The sequence below is a fragment of the Ursus arctos genome, unplaced genomic scaffold (genome assembly GCF_023065955.2).
Source record: "Ursus arctos isolate Adak ecotype North America unplaced genomic scaffold, UrsArc2.0 scaffold_3, whole genome shotgun sequence".
NCBI lineage: Eukaryota > Metazoa > Chordata > Mammalia > Carnivora > Ursidae > Ursus > Ursus arctos.
In genome coordinates this window covers 30,286,779-30,309,483 of record NW_026622985.1, presented here as the reverse complement: position 1 = coordinate 30,309,483, position 22,705 = coordinate 30,286,779, and the positions used below count along the sequence as shown (strand labels likewise).

The following is a 22,705-nucleotide window of genomic DNA, read 5'->3' as shown; positions in this document are numbered from 1 at the left end:
AAGAAAACAGGTAATTTAGTTCTTCCTATTCAGGCAACTCATAAACTCTTAAGCAAAAAAAAAAAAAAAAAAAAAAAAAAAAATCCAATACATATAATTTTTTTAACTACCCAATAAAGACCTGGCTTTTTGTTTACATGATTACAATAGTTTATAGCCTTAATATTTTATCAAAAACATAGATGTATTTCTCACTTTAAGGTTTCAGATAGTCTTTTTAGAAGTCTTTATACAAGGTAAAATGCCAATTCCTTGCAAACTTTGAACTGAAAATTACTGAAACTAACATGGTGCAATGTAAATCTTGTAGGATTGTAGGATTGTTTATTTTTTAATTATGTTGTTGGTAAGAACTTCTGAAATAAAAAAAAAATACAGAGCAGTGACAATAGATACAACACATCCATGTTTTCCTTTCTATTAAGACTGATGTGGTTAACAATGTCATGTTTATTGAACTTAGAACTGTGAAATGTTACCTGAAGCTGAGAGTAAGTAACATTACCCATGTATAGACATTAGATACATTCTATACAAAGAAAACAAGGTATTTGCAAGCAGTGAAATCTCAAAATCAGGAAAAAGCTTTGCCAAGTAGAATTTTTAAAAGGAGATAGTGCAGCTCAGTCTAGACTGTTTCACTTTTCATAAATGTAAGCATTGAGGTCCTAAGTGTAAGAACCCTTGAATGGACTAGAAAAATCAAAGACATCACATGCTGTTACTCATAGCTCCAAGGATACTATCCCTTCATTAGGCAAGTGTAATTCCTAATAATGCTTAATTATTAAGAATCAGGTATGCTCTTCTGAAATGAAAGAGCTGACAAGTAATCAAAAAGTATACAACTCACATATACCATTCTATTGTATTATTTTCTTATTCAAAGTATTACGTTTATTCAAAGTATGACGTTCTTCTTCATTTGACTATATCCTATGTGCATTTGAGTTTCCCTACAGGAAACAAAGTAATCCCTTTTTATGGTAATGTTTCAAAGACTGTAGTAATTTTTCTAAGTTTCTTTAAAATTATTTCATTTTTGCAGTCTTTCTTCTTTAAAATGATGCCAATTCTTCTGTTAATTTGCTATATTTTAAGTGAGTTATGGTGGTCCTTTGTTTTCTAATTCTTTGTCATCTGTCTTAAAATATCGAGGCAAAAATGGAAACATTTGTTACTCTCAGCCAATTCTAAGAATAGTTTTTCAAAAACACAACAATAACAAAAACAACTCCTTTCTTCTCCTTGCCAAGTTGTGACTGATATCTACCTGTGTGATTTCATCATAGTCAACAACTCCCCATCACTGCTGGCCTATATTTCAGATGTGATGTACCCAATCTAACTAACAGAAACATAAGTGTTCTTATTTGCAGAGTTGCTATAGATACAAAGTTGCTCAGTTGTATACTAACTTCTCTCTTTGCTAAACGAGACACTTTCTTTCTAACTTCAGTAATTAAAAATTTTCAGAGAAAGTGAAAGGAAAGCAAAACACTTTAAGCCTCTATTAAATGAATCTTAGATACAGGTCAAATTCTATTACAACAAACATTATGAAAAGCAAACATCATGCACAATTTTGGAAGGCCCCTTTATATTAAAGTAATATTTGATCTGATGAGTTTTCACTCTATGGAAGGAGATGTGAATGGAAAGGGCATGGATTTCAGCCTGTAAGGAGAGAAGTAACCAATCTGACATTTCCACATATTTCCAGGTTCGTGGCTCTGTCACAGATGATTGACAGAGTGAGAAATCCTCTTTTCCATTACCTTTCTCAAACACATCCCAGTCTATCCCCTTATTTCCACATCTGCTGCCCAACCTTAGTCCAAACCATCATCACATCATCACCTCCTGCTTGGACTACTGCAGTATTTTCCCAACCAACCTCCCTGCTTCCAGTGTTGCCTCCATGTGTAATATATTCTCTGCATCCAACAGCCAGAGTGATATCTATATAGATATAGATATAGATAGATATATCTATATAGATATCTAGATAGATATATCTATATCTAGATAGATACATAGATAAATAGATCTATATATATCTATATATCTGTATCTATATCTATCTTTACTTTAGAGAGAGAACAAGAGAGAGAGAATCTCAAGAGGCTCCATGCCCAGCATGGAGCTGACTTGGGGTTCGATCTTGCAACCCAAGATCACGACCTGAGCAGAAATCAAGAGTCAGTGCTTAAGCGACTAAGCCACCCAGGCACCCCCAGAGTGATATTTTTGAAACACAGATCATATCCTAATACTTACCTGTTAAACTGTATCATACCCAGAATAAAAACCAAATGATACTGTGTTTAAAAAGCCCTGCTTACTCCAGTCTCTGCTTATTTTCTTCTACTGCCTTCCGGTCTCCCTCTGCTCCTTAGGGTGCTCAGAGAGGCCTTCCTGACTGCCCAAGCTAATGGAGCTATCTGGGATCTCTCTACCATAGAAAATGTTTTTTTTTTTTTAAGTATGTTAATAGAATTTAATTTTTAGACAAGTTTTAGGCTTCAGAAAGTTTGAGCAAAAAGTATAGAGCATTCCCATATATCTCTCAGCATCCCACTGTACACATATTTTTTCCTATTGTTAACATCTTGCTTTTGTTGTGGTACATGTGTTAGAATTGACAAGCCATTACTGATACAGTATTACTACCTAAAGTCCATAGCTTACATTAGGGATCACTCTTTGTGTTCTATATTCTATGGGTTTTTGACAAATGTATAATGACATGTATCTGCCATTACAGTGTCATTCAGAATAGTCTCAGTGTTCTAAAAAATCACCTATGTTCCACTTATTCATCCCTCCATCCCCCTGAATCCCTGGAAACCCACCAATCTTTTTACTCTCTCCCTGTTTTTGCCTTTTCAAGAATGTCATCTAACTGGAATTATATGGTACATAGCTTTTTCTGATTGGCTTCTTTCATTTAGAAATATACATTTTAAGTTTCCTTCATGTCTTTTAGTGGTTTAATATCTCCTTTCTTTTTATTGCTGAAATAATGGAATATTTTAACAGTTTTCTATTATATTCTGAGTTGAATGGTACCTCTTGCCCCCAAATATTGAAGTCCCGATGCCCTGTGAATGTGACCTTATGTGGAAAAAGGGTCTTTGCAGATGATCAAGTTAACATGAGCTCTTTACGGTGGGCAATAGTACAATGTGACTGCATTTTTATTTTTTAAAAAAGGGAAAATTTGGACAGAGACAGAGGCACAGGGAGATTGCCACATAAATACTGAAATGATGCTTCCACAAGCCAAAGATGCAGAAGATCACCAGCAGACCGCCAGCAAGGAGAGAGACATGGGACAGATTCTCCCTCACGGCGCTCAGAAGGAACCAGTTCGGCCAACATCTTGATTTCAAACCTCTAGCTTCAGAACTGCATGACGGTTCTAGTTGTTGAAGCAACCCCCTGTTGTGCTCTGCTATAGCAGCTTTAGGAAACTCACGCACATTGTAGGGATGTGCCCCAGTTTGTTAATCCACTCACCTGTTGAAGGACATCTTGGTTGCTTCCAAGTTTGGGCAATTATGAATAAAGCTTCCATAAACACTCATGAGCAGGTTTTTGTGTGGACGTAACTTTTCAACTGCTTTGGATACATACCAAGGAATGCAACCCCCTGGATTTTATATTCAGTTTTGTAAGAAACTGCCAAACCATCTTCCAGAGTGCTGCACCATCTAGCATTGGTGCCAAAACTGGATGAGGGTTTCTGGTGCTCCATGTCCTCACCAGCATCTGGGGTGGTCAAGTGTTTCATATTTTTAGCCATTCTAGCAGGTGTTTAGTGGTGAGATAATTTGTAATTCTCTAATGACATATGATGACACGTCTTTTCATATGCTTCTTTGCCATCTGCATATTTTCTTTGGTTAGGTGTCTGTTCACATCATTTGCCCATTTTTTAATTGGGTTGCTTATTTTCTTTTTGGTAAGTTTTAAGAGCTCTTTGTATACTTTGGATACCACTCCATTATCAAACGCTTGCAAATGTTTTCTCCCAATATGTGGCTTTTCTTGTCATTTCTTACCAGTGTCTTTGGCAGAGCAGAAGTTTTTAATTTTTTTTTAAAGATTTTATTTATTTATTTGAGAGAGAGAGAGCGGCAAGAGAGGGAACATAAGCAGGGGGAGTGTCAGAAGGAAAAGCAGGCTTCCTGCTGAGCAGGGAGCCTGATGCAGGGCTTGATCCCAGGACCCTGGGATCATGACCTGAGCCAAAGGCAGACGCTTAACAGCTGAGCTACTCAGGTGCCCCAGAAATTTTTAATTTTAATATTGTCCAATTTATTTTTTTTCATGGATTGTGCTTTCAATGTTGTACCTAAAAAGTCACCACCAAACCTGAAGTCACCTACATTTTCTGCCACGTTATCTTCCAGGAGTGTTATGGTTTTAGACTTTACATTTAGGTCCATGATCCATTTTGAGTTAATTTTTGTGAAAGATGTAAGGTCTTTGTCTAGATTCATTTTTTTCTTTTTTGCAGTTGTTCCAGCACTAGTTGTTGAAAAGAACTGAATTGGGGCGCCTGGGTGGCACAGCGGTTAAGCGTCTGTCTTCAGCTCAGGGCGTGATCCCGGCGTTATGGGATCGAGCCCCACATCGGGCTCCTCTGCTAGGAGCCTGCTTCTTCCTCTCCCACTCCCCCTGCTTGTGTTCCCCCTCTCGCTGGCTGTCTCTGTCTCTGTCAAATAAATAAATAAAATCTTAAAAAAAAAATGAACTGAATTATTTGTGCTCCTTTTTCAAAGATTTGTTGGCTGTTTTTGCATAGGTCTATTTCTGGGATTTCTAGTCTGTTCCACTGAACTATTTGTCTATCCTTTCACCAATACTACACCATTTTGATTACTGTAAGAACCTATTTTTAACATGTTAAGCTTTTATATATTTTAATATTTTATTGTGTATCCAGGTACTGATTATTTCTCATTCTTGAATGACAACTATAAAAACAGGCAACTCCTCTATTTTGTCCACTCTGTGGTTCTAACACTTAGAGCAATACCTTGTGAATAGAGAAGCTCTTAATGTAGGAAGTAAATGAATAAGTGTTTTCTATTTTAACCTATTAATTACCACAGTTATTTCCATAGGAGTATATTGTGTGTGTACATATGCACACACACACACACACACACAAGAAATTCTGAAATGTGGTTGCAATATTTTTGTTTTTTTAGGTCTAAGACACATTTGGTCAAATTCCACTAATTTTTCTACTTAAACTAAAATAATGCCACTATTATTAAACACTGTTTGAACTCCACTTCTCCCAAATTGCATGCATTGTATTCTGATTCTTGAAAAACTATGATAGAACCTATGTACCCAATTGCACTAAAGTATTTATTATTTGGTGGCCAGAGATTTGGTGTTGTTAAGGAATGACCCCCAAAAGACATTTGTTATCCCTCACACTGTTTAAGTCTATCAAGCCAAAAGAGGTCTGGTTAGCAGAACTCGGGCTTTAAAAATGGAAAATATCTTAGAGCATGATCCCATATTGGATGCCTATAGGACCAGGCTGGTAATGTGAAACTGTGAATTGTGTTGGTGTAGAAAACAATAGGGACCATGGTGGGCATCTCATGTGGGCAGCTCCTATAGAGCCTTAGGTATATGACATCTCAAGCAGGATGTTGCAGAATCCTTGTAGTATTTTAAAAGAAATCTGAAATCCATATTTTCATATAAAATCTCCTAGTATATAAAAATTGGCAACTAAAAGAATATATTTTTTCAATACTATGAGAATTTTCAACAAGAGCACCATATTATGAGTGAAAGGCAAATAGGAAAAGACAATACAGAGATACAGTAAAGAACTCCCATCTACAATAGATAAAGAACTCATATAAGTCAATAATTAAAAAAAACAAGAGAGGGACTTCAGAGACACTTCACCAAGGAAGGTATTGATATAGTCAATAAACATAAGAAAAAATATTCAATATAATTACTCATCAGAGAAATTCAATTTAAAAACAGCAATGACGTACCACTATACACCCTCCAGAATGACTAAAATTTAACAAACCTAAAGTATACAATGGTGGCAAGAATCTGGACTTATCTTACATTGCTGATAAGAGTTTAAATTGGAGAAACCCATTCGGGAAACTATTTAGCAATATTTATTAAAGCTAAACCTATTCTATGACCTAGCAATCTTATTCCTAGGTAAACACCAATGAGAAATGAGTACTTACATTCACCGAAGACACAGGAGTATTTACAGCTGCTTTATTCCTAATGGCCAAAAAATAGAACAATGCAAATGTTCATCAGCAAGAGAACAGAGAAGCAAAATTAAAACATATTCATTAAAAGGAGTATTACACTGCAACATAAAAGGAAAAGTGATTGCTGTGTATAATAATACTGATTAATATTACAGGCATAAAAATGAGCAAATGAATTGAGAGGCCAGTGACTAGAAATTGTCTGATTCCATTTATATTAAATTCAGGAACAGGCAGAAGTAGTCTACGGTGGAAGTCAGATAGTGGTTGTTTCTTGGGTGGAGTATATTCCCTGAGAATGGATATGAGAGAGCCTTCTTGAGTCTTGCCAATGATGTCTTGATCTGGCAAGTGATTATGTGTGTGCAAATGTGTGTGTAAAAATTCTTTGAGTTGTATACTGAAGATTCAGTGAGATACTAGGACACGTCCACCCGAATGGCTAAAATTGAAGAGACCCCCAGTACCAAGAATTGGCAAGGCTAAGGAATAAGTGTAACTTTAACATATTATATGCTGAAATTAATACAACTCTAGAAAACTGTTGGTAACATCTTCTAGAGTTGAGTGTTCATATAACCTACAACTAGTAATTCCATGGCACGTATACATATATCACCAAAATACACAATCGAGGACTTTCATTGAAGAATTCATTCATTATAGCCCCCAAAAGGAAACAACCCAAATATTCATCAACAGTGGAATAGATAAAAATTGTGGTATGTTCATACAGTAGAATATAATATAGGAGTAAAAATAAGCAAACTGCTACACAAAAGAAAATGAGTGAATCTCATAGACATCCAGTTGAACAAAAGCAGCCAAACCAAAGAAGTATCTAATGTACGATGCTATTTATATAAATTCAAACACTGGCAAAAACTAATTTATGATGTTGGAAGTCAGCTTAGTGGTTACCTTTGGGGATTAGTGAGGGAAGGGGAAAAAAGTTGGATCCTGAGGGACAAATAATATTCATCATATGATTTGCTCACAGCCTCAATGTAGGTTACAAAAAATCCCTCTCATTTTGCGGATGGAGATATAGGGCCCAGGAAAGCTTAAAAATAGGCAAGTCACACAAACTGGAAAGAGAGCTAGTCTCCCACTGCCTGGCTCTCTGGAGGGTTTTTTCTTTGTTTCTTGGGGTTTCCTCTCCTGTGACAGGTAGTTAGTTTACTTATTGATGCCATTCTTCTGCCACAAGCAAAGGGATGGAAGATCAGTATACTGGCCATCATTCGATACAAGTAAAACAGGTGAGCTTAAAGTCCCCTCCGCTTTTCTGATCCATGCGCACCAGTGCTGTGGTCCCCGTACCTGGGCGGCAGTCCCAGGTTCTCTTTATTCACCTTCCTCGCCAAGGGGAAGTGGATTCACATGAGGGTTAGGAATAGAATGTGGTTACCACCTCCCCAGCAATGGGGCTGGACCTGATGTGAAAATGGAGGTAAGCTGGTGAACTTCGATGTCTTGTGCTCTTCAGGGAAGCGTTCATCATACTCAGTCCCAGTCCGAGAAGCATGATGAAGTGGGTGAAGGCTTCCTCCCGAGAGCTGAGCCCTCCTCGGTGTGGGCACCACTCAACATATTTCCCGCTGTGGCCAAACAAAGGGAGCAGCCCAGAAACCGGGGACCTAGGCGCTGGCACCATGCTGACCGGGAGGGACCACCGCAGAGCCAGCAAGAGAAACAGCGCTGCATTTTCTGATTTCATTGTATGTGTACGTGAAAGAGACTACAGATATATTGTGATTCTGGCTTTCATTAAAATAAATTATCATGGTAAGAGGACTATGAAAAGCTATAAAATCTTTCAAGTAAATTCCTCAAGCAAAACACTTTTCGAGAAAGTCTTCAGAAAGTACAAATTGTAATATAGCTTTTTGTTTCCCAAACAGGGCTTCAACGAATTTCTTTCATTCTAAATTGTGTTATTTGGTTTGCTAATTGCACCATTTCTCTCATACTGGCCTTTTTTCACTTTTATAGGCCTGTTCCATTTTAGCCTGGTGTTTAGCTTAATAGAGGTTTAAAGTTTTGAAATTTAAAAAAGAGAAAAGCAACATTTTTCAACCATTTTTCAATATCTAACTCAGCTTTTGTCTCCAAATACAGCTAGTTATGCTCTGTGTTTGCCTCTAATCAGTATGTGATTCTAACTCCAACCACAACCCCGGGGACTTGGCCAACCCACAGCCGGGCCAAGCTCACTGAAGGGCTCCAATGAGAAGTCAGAATCACTGAGTGCCTGACTCCAAGGTGCCCCAACCACAAGGATCTCTTTTATCAGTCTCTCTTTTCCTAGGTCTTAACTGTTAGTGATGTTTTCTACTAAGAGTGACTGTTTCAAACTAGTTTCTTGCAGGCATGGTTTACCTGCACAGGCATAGGAAGTCCCGGTAAACAGTTGAAGACCTTTAGCATTTTCGCAGGGGTAAATCTGAGAGCAAATACAAACGTTCAGGTGTGAAGTTCTATTTGTGCTTAAAGCCATACCAAAAAAGAAAGAGGGAAAGATTAGAAGGGAAGGAGGGAGGGAGGGAGAAAAGGAGGTGAAGAGAGAGAAGGAGAGAGAGCATTCTTTCCTTAGCAGCTTCTTTAAAATCCCTATGATAGTGATGTGCCCCCCGCTTAAAATAAACCCAACAGGGTTACAAAGTTGAGACTGGGTAAAGGATCCGGTGGTCCCTGAAGCAGAAGGTGTACTATTTTCAGGATGGCCTCCTAGCAGATCAAATAACAAAGACAGGAATGATTATTTAATCACAGTCAAGAAAACAGTTTAGGGGAAGGTTCTCTCAGACTTAGATTCGATAACTAATTTTACAAAAAGACACCAGTAAGTCAGAGAGCTAAATTTATCCTGTGAACTATGAGAATACAGGGCAAATGATAAGAAATCAAACTGACCCCATAGATTTATTTAAAAAGTATTGCCAAGATATGCCTTTAGGTGGAAAAAAAGGTGTCAGTTCAGTAGCTTGGATTAATGAAAACGACAGCAGAGAGAAACCACTGATACCGACTTTGTTACCCTGAGTCATCAAAAGAAAGACATAGCATTCCTACGATAATTCTGAAACTCATAACCAAGCGAACAAGACCTGTCCATGTATCTCCCACTGTAAAGTCCCCAGTCCTGTTCCACACTCCTCCTCCTCAAGGAAGAGTCCCAGAAGCCCAGGAGGTAGAAAAAGACTTCAGATGATGGAATCAAAAGAAAGGGAAACCAGAGTCCCTGCAGTTTCTGCAGCATTTTGGTGTTATTTCCATAGTTCTAAAACTATGGTCCAGTTTGACAAAGCTGTGGAGAGAGAAGAGAACCTTGCTTCTAGCAAATGCCAAGAAATGTGGTCATCACCATGTCTTTTGATGCTCAGAATCTCAGAAGAGTCTGGAAGGATGGGAGGGCAATTTGTTGTAGCTGAGACTCTCTGCCAGCTTTTTCTGGAATTTTGCCATGTCACATTCAAGTGCAGGAACCATTTATTTAAACATAAGTTGCCTTTTCTAAACTCTATTCTTTCTGATTTCCAGGGGCCACACTTTAAAAATACAACCTTACTGTGTGTACCCTTCAAATTTAAAATGAATCTTGACATACTTGAAATACTATAAAAATCTGTTCTTATCACTTTGGAGATGATACAAGACAAAAAGGTTTTCAAGACCAGCAGACAGAACATTTCTGGGTTTTTTTCTTCCTCTCAATCTCGCTCTGCATATTGAAAAAAAAATAGCAAAAACTCACTATCAGTACAAATTGAGGGAAGGATGGAAAGAGGAAATAGTTACGGAGTACCATCCTCATGCCAGGTATTTTACATTTGTTCTATCATTTCCTCTCTACAACAATCGCTTTAATGTAGGTAATATGGCTATTTTTTTAGAAAGAAGAAGAGTGAGGCTCAGAAAATTTAAAGAGAATATTTAAGGTCACAGAATGAAATGGTAGAGCTAGGATTCACGCACATGAGCCTAAGTCTAGACTCTTTACACCACATTGCCTTTTATCCTCTATCAGTCAGCCTCCTTGGAGGATCAAAGAAAGATAAGTCACAGGGGGCTCCTGCTTTCATCAAGCTTGAAATCCTCTGGAGGAAAAATAGCAAATACAGATGTTTTTGTTAAATTAGAAGCATGAGAACCAAATGTAATGCATGATTCTGGAATGGATGCTAGGTTTTACAAAATCTGTAAAAGATACTCCAGACTGATAAGAGAAATTTCAATTGGAATAATATCAGATAATATTATTGTATCAAGTTAAAATATCTTGGATGGTACCTAGGTTATACAGGAGACACAAGCTGAATCATTTCAGGGTGAAATGACAAAATGTCTGTGACTTATTTTCAAATGATTCATAAGAAAAATGTATGTGTGTGTATGAATATATAGAGAGGACAAAAAATGCTGTAAAATAGTAATGGTCACTAAATTTGGTGAAGTCTATAAGAGTACTTACGTACTTTTTTCTGTTTGGGGAGGTTAATATGAGATTATGTAATACGGCTTGCAGTTGCAACAGCACTCACGTAGTTTCTAAAAGGAAAAATCTGCAGGAGTCCTAATCTAAAATAAGTGATGGGGATTAAGGAGCACACTTGCTGTGATGAGCACCAGGTGTTATAAGTGTGGAATCTCTAAATTGTACACCTGAAACCATTATTACACTGTATGTTAACTCACTGGAGTTTCTTTTATCTTGTTTTAAGATTTTATTTATTTGAGAGAGAGAGCGAGCACATAGGGAGAGTGAGAGGGAGAAGCAGGCTTCCCACTGAGCAGGGAACCCGATGCGGGGCTCGATCCCAGGACCTGAGCCAAAGGCAGCCGCTTAACAGACTGAGCCATCTAGGCACCCCCTAACTGAAATTTAAATTAAAAACTGTAAAAAAAAATATATTTCATTAAGAAAAAAAATTAAAAGTCATAAGACCAGTAGAAAACCAAGCCAGCCTCACTCTTGATAATTTCTGTTTGTGAAGCTTAAGAATAAGAAAGAAGGAATAATAAATCATACATTTTTGCAGAGGACTGAAGATTTGGATTAAAGGTAACTGATAATCTTAATACAAGAGAGTCTTGGATACAGTATTTGGTTACAGGCAGGACAGCTCCATAATTTGCAGGGCCCAGGGCAAAATGAAAAGGAGGGAACTCTTGTTCAAATATTACTAGTATTCTGGTATTATTATTACCAGAACATTAAACCAAGTGTGGGGCCCTTCACAGTGGGGGACCTGTGGTCCATGAAGCCCACCCTTATTACCAGTGGAAAAAAAATGCTAAATATGTCACAGCTTTCTTCCCATAATTATAAAAAATCCATAGTCACTCAACCAGAATAAGGATTGTATTGAACTACTATACCTTGTGTCAAGAACTATAGTTGAAATAAATGAGCTCTACAATGCATTCTTTCCACATATAAGTTCCATATTTTATTAATAGTATTTTGCATTAATAGTATTTATTATATTTTGTATTCCAAATATAAACTCATATATTGATCATTAATATCACATGACCTGGTGCTCTCATGTCTTATATTATATGGAGGATATATGAAAGCAGTTTGTCATAAGCCACATAAAAAGTCCTGTGTGAGTTGTAAAATGGATCTGGTCTTCTCAAATGTGTCCATGAGAATGTAGTCTAACAACTGAATAATATGCCAGAAGACATAGGTTTTTACTATGTTTATTTCCACATTTTCCATTATTCACAGATGAATTGGTTAGTAATGTTTGCACTTGTGCTGTCAAATTGTGCTGAACTAGATATTTGCCTGTGACTTTGTGCAGTTTTTAGAAAGAAACAGAACTGTGTGCCTTTGTCTAAGAAAACTCATGCCACAGGTAAACAAATCAAACTAATGAACATTGGCTAATAAGTTTAGCTTATTACCATTTCACATAGTTATGTCATGTCACAAACTTCCGTTGAATCGGGGTTTCTGTTGTTGAAATGCTTACCCCATAAAATGTTCTTTCATTAGGATAATTTTTCATCTTCTTCTACCTGTTAGACTATTTCTTTAGTTATCATTAATCACGCTTTATGCAAATCAACTGCACAGGCAAACTGCCAACACAAAAAGGTCTTAATGAAAATTTTAATCTTTATTTTTTCATAAAATACTTTCATTATGAATTAGACCATATTGGTTATAAGGCATAATATCTAATTAACTTCCAGATATAAATATAGTTCCAGTTCTCCAAAAAAAAAAAAAAAAAGCTGCATTTCCTGACCTCTTGCAATATCAAATATTTCATGTTTTAACCCTTGAGCTTTGTAAGATATCGTATCAAATCTTGAATGTTTCTGGACTTCCATATAAAGGAAATGCGGAATATAAGCAAAGAAGTTATCAGGGATGATAGGCATATATCTGGTGATATTTCAAGGAAGGCAAAATCCCTGCCACGTGTATGTGTATTTGAATTTAAAAATAAAGGAGAGCCTTTCATATAGTACTATTTATTTTAATTTTATCTTAAGCAATAATCATGTTTCTTAGTCTTCATTTTAAAAATACGTATTTTTCAAAAACAAAACAAAGACTATCAAGCTCATGGGTACAGAGAACAGACTGGTGGTTGCTTGAGGTGGGGAAGGGGAGGGTGGGCGAAATGGGAGAAGGGGGTCAAAAGTACAAATTTCCAATTATGAAATGATTAAGTCATGGGGAGGGACTATAGTTAATAATACTGTATTGCGTATTTGAAAGTAGTAAGAAGAACAGATCTTGAAAATTCTCATCACAGAAAAATAATTTTTAACTATGTATGATGATGGATGCCATCTGAACTTACTGGGATCATTTTGCAACATGTACAAATATAAAATCGTTAGGTCATACATCTGAAACATATAATGTTATGCCAATTATACATCAGTAAAAAAAAACAAACCTGTTGTTAAGCAAAATACTCCTTGAATATTTTATGATTCCTCTATAATGGAAATAGTGATCTAATGACTAATATCTTTTAAAAGGTGCTTTTACATATGTTGTTCTGTGAAGTTGGTACAATGCCCACTAAATAAAATAGTTCCCAATTGTTTTCCTGCCATTTAACAAAACTTTTTTTTAAAAAAGAAAAAAAAAAAAGAAAAGAAAAGAGATTATCAAAAATATTTTTAGTAGAAAAACTGTGTGGCAGGACTGCCAACCCAATCAAATACCAAGTCACATTTTAAAACAGTGATAATCAAAACAGTATGCTATTAGAACAAAAATAAGTATGAAGATAAATAGAACATGGTGAAAATGTCTGAAAAAAGCTTTAACAAACATTTGTATTTGACATAGGAAACATCCGGAAATTACAGAGAAGAGAATATTCATTAATAAATAAATGAGAAAATTAATTAGAATTTGTGGAAAAATTAATTTAGATACACAACTCACACAGTCTACATCAATCTAGTTCCTGACAGATTATTGAATTAAGTAAAAACAAGTCTTAGAAAATTTAATTAAGTACAGATCACCAGAAGGATGATCTGCCTATAATATATACAATTTATTCAAATCAAGACCCTGACAGATAAGTGAACAAAGATAATAAATGATTTACATTAAAGGAACTCACTTAGAAGCTCATATAAACTTCAATTTTGATACAGAAGAAATGCAAGTAAATTAAAATTAACATCTATTTTCTTTATAATGAAAAAAACTAGGGACACCTGGGTGACTTAGTCGGTTGAGTGTCTGCCGGTTCAGTGCAGGTCATGATCCCAGAGACCTGGGATCAAGTCCCACATAGGTCTCCTTGCTCAGTGGGGAGCCTGCTTCTCCCTCTGCCTGCCACTCCCCCTGCTTGTGCACTCTCTCTCTCTGTCTCTCTCTGACAAATAAACACATAAATAAACCTTTAAAAAAAAAAACTAATGTTAATATCAAAACATAATGATAGTGACTTTGGGGTCAAACTGGCTTATTCTGATGAGAGGGTCTGTATACTTTCTTTACGAGAGGCAAACTACAATCTGTAAGAACAATTGTAGATTTATTGCTACCTTTTCTCTGAATTCCCACATTTCCAAGAAATTCCTGTAAGAAATAATTTAACTTTGGAAATCTCTACATATAAAACAGTGTCTAACAGCAACATAACAATAAATAATTAGAAGTATATATAAGGTTTACTGATGAAGAATGCTACAATTACCTATTTTACATCTGCTGCAGCCTTAACTATCTTCCTTAAGACTTTTTAGGAAAATCTGCAACATGATCGAAATGGTCATGTTGAAGAATTAATGTAGGAGAACCTCTAGAAATTATTAGCAGATCCTTTCTAGTAAATATCAAAATTGACTGTAAACATTTGAGTATAATCTTATTTAGAAAGCATATGTGGAATCAAAAACGAACAAAAAGCCACAAATAAACAAACACACAAAAAGCAGAATCAGTCCTGTAAGCAAAACTGATGGTTGCCAGGAAGGGGTGTGTGGTGGGCAACATGGGTGAAGGGCAGTGGGAGATACAGACTCCCCCTAATGGAATGAATAAGTCATGGGAATAAAAGGCACAGTATAAGGAACACCGTCAATGATACTGCAACAGGGTTGCATGGTGACAGATAGTAGCTACACTTGTAGTGAGCATAGCATAATGTATAAACCTGTCAAATCACTATGTTATACACCTGAAACTAATGTAACATTGTGTGCCAACTACACTCCAATAAAAAAATGTTTTTAAAAACAAAAGAAAAAGAAAGCAGCAGGAATATCCTCACTGCTTAGACTCTGAGAAATGTACTTTAACAGAACGTATCAATGCTTCTAAAAACAAGTGTTATTACTTACCATAAAACAGCATTTATTAAAAGACCCTAAAATGTATCATAGCTCAAAACCAGTATTTTTCAGTCCACTAACGCCTGAGATGGATGTTCCTGGCCCAGTGAAAGGTAGCTCCCTCCCTAAGGGGCACCGGTTTCTTCTGCCCTTCAGACCTCTTCCTCTCTGGCAGCCCAGAGGAAAGAGGACTTGGATGAAGTAGATTTGCTTGTTAATGATCTTAGCCCAGCGATGGCACAAATGAGTCCCATTCTTTTATGCCACTGGCTAGAGCTCAGTTACGTGGCCACACGCAGCTGTAGGTGAGGCTGGGAAATGAACTTCTTGGTTCCTAGGAAGTCGAGAACAGAGATCTAGGAGATGCCTGGCACTGTCTGCTACAGCATATGCATTTTCTGAACCAGCAAATTCGCCTTTGAGTTATAATCCTGAAGAACTAATGATACACTTTTATAACGATGTATGACAAAGTATGTTCATTAATGGTGCTCATTTTAATAGTGAAAATAATCTCCAATGATAATAGTTTATAGATCAAAACAATGATGCACTACATAGACATATATACTATATAGAATAATGATACTAGCATAAAGTAATGGAAAATGAAAACTGCAACATACTATTATTGGAGAAATGAAAAAGTCAAGTATAGGATAATATGGTATGGTTCAAGATTTGTTATAATCAAAACTATAAATAAATATGGATGTAGTTGCAGGAATATGGATTCACATATACATATGGATATAGTCACATGAGAAAAATAAGGATATGTTCCCAAACTGGTTGTTTTTTTGGTCTGGTAAAATCAGGCAATTAATTTTTCTTTTTGTAAAAAAAAGTTTGTGTTTTCTACAATGACAAAGCATTTCTTAAATAATTAAAATAAAAAAACAAAAAATTGTAAATTTAAAAAAAATTGTTAAAATGTTAAACAGGTTTGTTAAAATGTTAAAAAAATTTGTTAAAATGTCAGATGTTAAAACTAAGCACAGTAAAGACAATTGTAAATCTATCATGATTACAAATATGTATTTTTACATAGTCATGTATATACACAAAGACATAAAGACATTCATGTAAATAGATACAAATTTTAAGTTTCTGTAATAATTTTCATTTACTTATTTATTTTCAAAGATTTTATTTATTTATTTGAGAGAGAAAGGAGGCAGGGGCACAGAGGCAGAGGGAGAAGCAGGCTCTCTGCTGAGCAGGGAGCCCCATGTGGGGCTCCAACCCAGGACCCTGAGATCAGGAACTGAGCCGAAGGCAGAAGTTTAACCGACTAAGCCACATTACATGCCCCTAATTTTTCCATATTTAAAATGTTACATTATTTTAACCATTTTTAATGGGTTGGGTCTTTTAATGAGAAGAGAAGTATCATTTAAAAACTAACTGTAATTTCCTCTAAAAGCCCTAGAAGTACTACAGAATTATTCTGAAGCGACAGAATTACTTTTGCCCTTTAAAGTGAAGTGGGAAAATACTTTCATTGTCTGTCTCTCTTTGTGAAAGCTGAGAAAACCGGTAGTTGAATGACAGCTTCCCCTCTGCCCCCCAATAAGACTGTATCTTAATTCCTGGAGCCTGTGAATATTTCCTTATTCAGACAAAGCATCTTTGTAGATGTAATTAAGTTAAGAATCTTGAGATGAGTTCATCATCCCGGACCCCCTAGTGTGTCCTATATCCAATGACAGTCTCCGTATGAGAGACAGAAGAGAAGACGCAGAGAAGAGCAGGCTGCATGACGAAGGAGGCAGAGATCACACTGATGCAGCCACAAACCCAGAAACACCCAGATCCATCAGAAGCTCAGAAGAGGCAAGGAAAGGAATTTCCCCTGGAGCCTTGGAGGAAGCGTGGCCTTGCCGACACCCTGATTTCAGACTTCTGGTTTCAAGAACTGTGAGAGAATAAATTTCTCTTGCTTTAAGCCTCACGGTTTATGGCATTCTTATAGCAGCCATGGGGAGCTAATCCAGAGTGGTTAGACAAAATGAAAGAAGTCACTCTGTGTAATAAAGTAGCAAGAATATAGACTATTCTCCTGATCATGGGAGAACGTGCCTGGGGTTCCTGCATGGGGAGAAGAGGAAGATATGGGGGGAAATCTCCAGATAGGGAATAATCTGGCACAAAGTGGCCAGCAGGACTAAGGTGGGTAAGACCAAGAAGCTGCCAGACTTGGTTTCACTGTGATGTTGTTATCTATGCTGTGCTGTTCTCTGGCTTAATCCCCATCCTTCATCCCACCTTCTTAGAAGAATGGTGCTGTGCAGATGGAGCGAGCCGGGTTTGTCCTATGTGCCACGGAGAAGCAGGGTAGGGAGAGAGCAGCACAGGGAAGGCGAGAAACAAAGAAGGGCCCCAGAATTCAGCAGCATGGGAACAGTAATGAGTAGTGAGCAGGAAAATAAAAACCTCACAACCTGCAAGGACCTGGAGGAGGCAGGCGACCTTTCATAGCAAGGCACTGGATCCAGGGAGTGTATTTAGACAGTCAAGTAGAAATGACCGCAGAACTGCTGGGTGCTGGAGGAGTATAGAACAGCCACACAAAGACAGAAGGGAAGGTCAAGGTCAATTTCAGCAAGAATTATATTACAAGTTTCTTTCAAAACCAAGCACTTATGGCCCCAGTTCTGACCTTCTCTTTCTCTCTCTTTCTCCTCCATCCCTTCCCATGTTATGATGCAGATTTTTCTTACTATGGTATATGGTAGGAATAGTCAAGTTCAATTCAATGGAGTCAACACCAACAATGTGCTACCCCACAGCAGGACTGATACCGTGAACAAACAATCAAAGCACAGAGAGATCATGAGGACACCACGTGAGGAAGAGTAATGAATTAAAATGGTGGTCTTTGAAACATCAAAGAGGGGAGGAAAGATGAAAACGGTAAGAGAGGCAAGCAGAAGAGAACCGTAAAGTCTAACAGAAGCTTCTAGAAATGGGAGGAGGGATGAAAAGGTAGTACAATTCAGGAGTAAAATAATAAATAAAATAGTAAATAGAAGTGTGATAAAGATCAAACCAACAATGAGGTAAGGAAAAGTCGTAAGAGACAGGGAAAGGAGTTCAGCAGGAATAAGAAGTAGGAGTGAAGAGGCAGAAAGAGAGCTTTGAATACAGAACACCATATCATCATAATAAGGCAGTTTATATTAAACAGGAATATTTTTAGAGCCTATATAAAATCATTTCAACTTTCTGGCTTTTAATGAGAAGTGCAGTCAATTTAAATTTTAATTTAAATAACACTTTCCAAAGACCATAAAATTTTGGACTCCATCAGGATTTATTACCCTCTAGAAGTTAGGTACTTTAGAAATGCATTAATTCCCTTACGACATTTGGCTTTTGCCACAGAACCAGTTGCTAGCTAAATGACTCTGTAACCTAAAAGAGCTCATTTATTTCTCACAGTGAATATTCACTCTTAGGAAGCATCTTTCATATTTGGAGGCCCCAGTTCAGGGTTGTGGAGAAAGGCTAATGATGAAACAGGGCTTGACTGCTCCTATCTTGAATAAATTATTAGTCTTTTCTAGTTTCAGCATTAATTTTGTTATTTATGAGAATTAATATAAACTCTGAAAAACAAACCATTCCATGTTATGAAGTTTGAAAAATGTGACTTTAGAAAACTTAGAGTCATCCATTTTAGTTTTATAGGAAAGAAGTTCTTTTCAAAATGATGAGATGTGAAGGTGATAAATATGTAATAATGTTTTCATACACTTGCCAATTTAATGTGTTTGCATAAATATTTAATACATCAATCTTTTCAAGAAGAACATGTTCTGCATTTCAATGTGTCTTTTCTTTTTCATTAGATTGACCTATTTCTAAAGTCCCCAGAGAAAATTCTATTATTTGGTGGACATTTCCAAGACAATGATCAAGTCTCCTTGTTTTGTGAGTGTACAAGAAAATTCGATTTTCGTTTAGACTCTATGCGAAATCATCACTATATATATGCATATGTGATTTATAAGAGTAAAATCTGCTTCCACGGATTTGTATTATAAAAAGTATGAGGAACATAATTTGAATCAAATATTTAAAATGAAGAAAATATGTTGAAATTATTTTAATTCTGAGTCCAAAGTCGGAAAGTTTCTGGTAAATGCTGACAGCACAATTTTGTCCAAGTTTGAGATACATGTATAAAACACACAAACTTTTTTCATGAAATTTAGTATAGCTCCATTCAAATTATTATCTTTTTAAGGTCTGTTCAGTTAAACATAATTCCTCATTAAACCAGTCTCTCTAAATCTCCTTCATGTTCAGTTATTTTTCCAGTGCGTCTTCTCAAATCCTATATATGCCTGATTACCGCACGCATAGCTCCGCTCAACAACACCTTGCATGTGTTAGTTTACTTCTTTATATGTACTCTTTGATGTTATATTTTATACATATGTGCTTGCTGCTTCATAAGACTATCTACTTTATTCCATGATATTGCTATTCTTGTTTCTTTTTTCTCCATACATCTTCTACTGGGGTATATATATTTTGAAACAATACTAACAAGGTGTGAACAACAAAACTACAGACCAGATACCAAATACTGAGCATCTGTCCAGATGTTCTTAAGCATAAGAGGTGGTGCTCTCTCAGCGCTCAAATTTTCTGCAAGTCCTAAAGGCCGGCAAGACACAGCCAACCCTCCCAGGACTCTGCACAGGTAGGTGGGTTCTACCTTCCCTCTGGGGAATTAATTCACTGGTCTGTAAGGCTGAGCTCCTCTGGGTGGCAGAGCATCCTTGCTGTCTCCTTCAACAAAGAAACAATTAGGAGGTGGAGAACCGAAGAACATTCAGGCTGCCATTTTCCTCAGAATCCCCTAGTAAAAAGGTTTGCTTAATTGTTGTAATATTTGAAGATATGAACAGGGGAGGGAGCGAGGGAGGGAGGAAGGAAGGAAGGAAGGAGAGAAAATTAACAAGAATATCTACATTTGAATGTAAAATATAAGGTTCTCAGGAGACAAAGATTTTTTTCTAGTTTACTATTCCTCTGTGGTTAGAAATGAGCCTCGTACATGCTAAATGCTTGTTAATGGTAAAGGAAATGAATTAGAGGAAGACAATCATTTTAAAGGGAAAAAAAAGACCAGGTTTGTAATATACCATTTTTAAGATCAAATAATAAAATGCATCTCTAATGGATAAAGTAGATGGGATTCAACAAGCCTAACCCCGAGGCATGTTTGGTAAAACTCCAGAGACTTGGTCTTCTCTGCAAATATGCTACCAAACGACAACAATCTCCTTGTCCTTGTACTCAGGGAGCTTTAGCTTTCTATCAGTCTATTCCACAAACACGTCAATGTGAGATCAGAAGAAAACACCCAATTAAACTAATTAAAGTTTATAAAATGTCTATTTCTGACAGATTTTCTGTTAAGAAATATGTGTGAGATGCCTTTGAACCATTGAGGCTGGAGGGAGAGCAATTCATAAAAAATAATAGACTTTTAAATTGAGTGCACAGCCTAAACTATGCGTTATAAATGTGGCCTTCTGTAAATCACTTGGACTTCCTTCACAGGAAGATTCTGTAATTTAAATTAAGCCATGTATTTTTTGAGTAAACACGGTAGTTCTGTTTCTAGAACTTAATGAGCACTGTATTGCAGGGACAGGTAAGACACACTCTCTAAAACTAGGTAAGCAAGCTGGTCACCATGAATTCTATGTATATTTATGGAAAAGGGCAGCAGTAAATTACTTTTTATTTTGCTTTTATATTTTACATTACTTCTAAAGAATCAGGAAATGAAAGCCCCAAGCACTCAAACATGGCTTTGTAAACAAGGACAACTTACTGAATAGAAAAGTCTCAGTTGTTTAGTTGAAAGGCTGATAACTTTCCCACAGATTGCTTGTAAATCACACAAAAATGCTAAAATATGAAAACTAGGAATTGATCAATGACTTTCATTAAATATGATAGAAAATGCTAGTGACCACAATAGCCATTAATGTATAATTCAACAATTGACTAAGGTACTTCAACCCAAAAGGAAATAACTGTTCTCAAATAAAATTAAAATATTCCATTACTTATAGCATAAGTCCATAAACTTTTTCTATAAATGATTAGATAGTTAATATTTTAGGCTTTTTGAATCTTACAGCTTCTGTTGTAACTACTTAATTTTGTCCTTGTCAGGTGAAAACAGCCATAGCCATGCATAAAAGATTGAGTGTAGCCATGTTTCCAATAAAACTTTGCTTACAAAGGCAGCCAACAGTCCAGATTTGGCCCATAGATCACTGTTTGCCAAATCCCATCATATGGCATAGAAGACTCTTCAAAATAGAGCAAAAATTTATATTAAGATTCCACATTTGAAACACATGGGGCCCCTCCCAAATTTACTGCGTGTTCATATTCTTTCTTCCTCTTCCCGTCCTCTCCCCCTTTCTTAGTCTGCATTCTCTCACATTCTGCAGTTGTTAATCCAGGGCAGGGGTGATGGTGTACAAAGGGAGAGGAGTATTTTTTGACTGATACTGTTTAAACTACTGGCTCATGGTAATAATAAAAAGCAGACTGACTTTAAGTTGATTTTATTTTTATTATTTATTTTATTTAAATTCAATTAATTAACATATAGTGTATTATTAGTTTCAGAGGTAGAGGTCAGTGATTCATCATTTGCATATAATACCCAGTGCTCATTACATCACATGCCCTCCTAATGCCCATCACCCATTTACCCCATCCCCCCACCCACCTCCTGTCCAGCAACCCTCAGTTTGTTCCCTATAGATAAGAGCCTCTTAGTTGATTTTATTATTGCCCTGAAATTCCCTATCATTTTTATTGCCCATGTTGCCTGCACTCAAGGCAGCCTGCTGCCACCATACCAAGTGCTCTTCTGTATCTTAAATGGAAAATACAATTGTGTGTTGAACTTTTCTCTGAATTAATAAATATTCTTTAACTCTTGTCTTGAGGTAATAGGATGCATCATAACTTACTTAATAAAGCCTATACTGATACACATTTAAGCTACTTCCAATGTTCCCTGGTACAAATAACGCTTCACTGCATATATTTGAACACTCATCTTTGCACACTTGTGAGAGTGTTTTGTTTGAATAAATTCCTAGCAAGTAAGTTAATGATACATTAAAAATTTTAACATATATTGCCACATTGCTCTTCGAAAAATCTGTGTCAATTTAAACTCTATCCAAGAATAATTGAGTACCATGAATAAATCCATACTTTCTCCAATACAGAATAAAATCAGGGTTTGCTATTTTTGCCAATTTTTAACTCAAATGTGATATCTCATTTACCTCAAATTGTATGTCTCTTTTCATAAATTATCAACCATTTTAAAAAAATTTTCCTCTGAAAATGCTCTTCAATATACAATGATGTGTAATTTGGGTTCAGTTAAAGGGAATGTCCACAAAGATGGTCTTACAATATATTCAAGTAGAGTACATTAAAATTGCACAGCTGTTAAGTTGGATCAGTCTTGTTAAGATTGATTATTTAGCCTCATTAGTTAAATGTGTTTGGACATTTCTGTCTTGTCA

General features: G+C 36.3%; 1 protein-coding gene across 1 annotated transcript in view; it reads right to left on the bottom strand.

Annotated features, from left to right (window-relative positions):
* The window catches only part of ZNF804B (zinc finger protein 804B), a 712,281-nt gene that overhangs the window by 491,584 nt on the left and 197,992 nt on the right, over nucleotides 1-22,705 (bottom strand). The window contains exon 6 of the mRNA XM_057304168.1: nucleotides 6,252-6,291. The gene's annotated coding sequence lies outside the window, so the exon portion shown is untranslated. The remainder of the gene's footprint in view (nucleotides 1-6,251; nucleotides 6,292-22,705) is intronic.